Here is a 2,231-nt window from a genome sequence, read left to right on the forward strand (position 1 = left end):
ACATTAGCAGGGGCTAGTCTGTGATTTTATTGCTGTCCGAACCCCGATGATGGCGCCGCTCACGGCAGCCTCCGTGGCGTCGTCCGCAGTTGTATTTATGTTTTTGTTAGTTTGTCCTGTCTTTAGTTATATCCCTGCAATCAGTTTCACCAGAGACGAATTATTGGACATTCGGCAGCACACACCACCCGATATTTCACCGGTTTTCGATTATTCGGATGTTTTGCTGGACATTGTAGTCGGGGGAGCAGCTGCGCTGTTCAGACGCTTCAGGATGCGCAGACTAGGCAAAACCCAATCAGTCCCAGACAATTTCAATTTTCAATACAAACACGTGCTGGCAAAAATTTGGGCGCTGGTCATCTATTTGGACCCTGAAACCGTCAATTGATGCTTATTTTTTTTGTCCTTTTTTAGAAAATCTTCCAATGTGACAGGTGAACACTCCTAATACTACTTAAAGAACTGTTTTTAGTGAGGTGTTTATTTCAAAAAGCTGCAAGATGTTTCCGCCCGGTTTCGAACCGGGGACCTTTCGCGTGTGAGGCGAACGTGATAACCACTACACTACGGAAACCACACTTTTGATCATTTGTTGTAATTTTCAGAAAATCTTGCAACGTGACAGACGAGGATACTTAAAGTTCTACTAGATGTTTCAAGAAAAACGTAGCCATAAGATATTTTGACCTCAAACTCATTTTCAATATAGGACCTAAAATATTTATTTGAAGTAAATTTGCTTTAATTCTTCCAGGGCAAATTAGTAGTTGGATTTCTGTAGTGCAAGTGGTTATCACATTTGCTTTATACATAAAAGGTCCTTCTAAAACAGCGGGAAACAAAACACACTTTTCAAATTCACTTGATATCTTAGCAAAAGGCAGTCGGGCCAGACAAAGATTTCAATAAAGACACATGTGCTGGCAAAAGCTGTGAACTGTCGTTTCCCTTCTGTTTTGTGTGCTGGTCATCGTTTTGGACCCTGAAACCCTCTCTGATCGACTATTTTTAGTGAGATTCTCATTTAAAAAACCTGTTAGGTCCCAGGTTGAAACGAGGCAAAAACAACATGTGACTTTTTGGGGGAAAAATGAAAGAAAAAAGGGAGGAGTTGATTTGACAGGGTTTCAGGGTCCAGAATGATGACCAGTACACAACAAAGAAGAAAAATGCCGGCACATTATAACCACTACACTACATAAACAATGACTCTACTTTGCCCTGGTGATGAGGTCTCCATCTACCCAAACTGATTCAGTAAGAGAAAAGAGAGACATTTATCTCTGTAGTGCAGACTTTCCCCCAAAGAAGCAATTCTAAAGTCTGTGTTTCCACCCAGTCTAGAACCAGGGACTCTTCAGGTGTTAGGCAACCGTAATAACCGCTACACTACAGGAAAATGTCATGTTGTTTATATAAGTGTTTTATTTTGATTTCGTTTCAGGAACTCACAAACCCCCTGCAGTTCCCCCACAGACCCCCGGGCAGTGATAGGGATGGCAGCATCTGTTTCCGTAGTGTAGTGGTTATCATGTTCGCCTAACACGCGAAAGGTCCCCGGTTCGAGACCGGGCGGAAACAAGATTTTTAGATTTGGTTCTTTGGGGCAAAAATTCTACAGAAGAAATGCTACAGAGGTGTGGAGACTATGTGTCTCTTATTGCTAAGTTGGTTTGGACAGATGGCGAGTCCTCTTACAAGGCATAGTAGTAGTCATGGTTTATGTTTGACAAGTGTTGCTTTTACAAAACCCCATTATAAACGACTCAAACTCATAGTGAATTTCAGACGGAGCAGCACTTCCTACTGATCAAAGAGCTGTGCTTCACGGACAAGCTGCGCATAAAAACATAATCGCAGCCGTTGCGATATCAGCATCACACTAGACACAATTTACGCGAGATTTAGCGTTAATCGCAATTTATCAGGCAGCCCTATTTATGTTTATATATTTATGTTTATATTCATGTTTGTGTTTGTTCGCCTTACATGCAAAAGTTCCCCGGTTCAAGATTGGGCGGAAACAAGGTTTTTAGAATTTATTCTTTAGCCCTATTCAGATGGTCATAGTTTCTAATGGGTATGTATTGTATTTTAAACATTAGCGGGGCTAGTCTGTGATTTTATTGCTGTCCGAACCCTGAATGTCAGTGCGTTTCTCCCACCATCCACATAAAAATTCCTGTCCCAATTATCTACTGTTTTTTTGACAAACACCATGGCTGTGT

General features: G+C 41.4%; 2 non-coding genes across 2 annotated transcripts; one reads left to right on the forward strand and one right to left on the reverse strand.

The window, feature by feature from the left end:
- Positions 1 to 504: 504 nt before the first annotated feature.
- On the reverse strand, positions 505 to 577 carry trnav-cac (transfer RNA valine (anticodon CAC)). Its single transcript has one exon. It is a non-coding gene; the product is annotated as a tRNA-Val (tRNA).
- Positions 578 to 1,511: 934 nt separating this feature from the next.
- On the forward strand, positions 1,512 to 1,584 carry trnav-aac (transfer RNA valine (anticodon AAC)). Its single transcript has one exon. It is a non-coding gene; the product is annotated as a tRNA-Val (tRNA).
- Positions 1,585 to 2,231: the final 647 nt, after the last annotated feature.

The sequence above is a fragment of the Sinocyclocheilus rhinocerous genome, unplaced genomic scaffold (genome assembly GCF_001515625.1).
Source record: "Sinocyclocheilus rhinocerous isolate Xijiao unplaced genomic scaffold, SAMN03320098_v1.1 scaffold2475, whole genome shotgun sequence".
Classification (NCBI taxonomy): Eukaryota; Metazoa; Chordata; class Actinopteri; order Cypriniformes; family Cyprinidae; genus Sinocyclocheilus; species Sinocyclocheilus rhinocerous.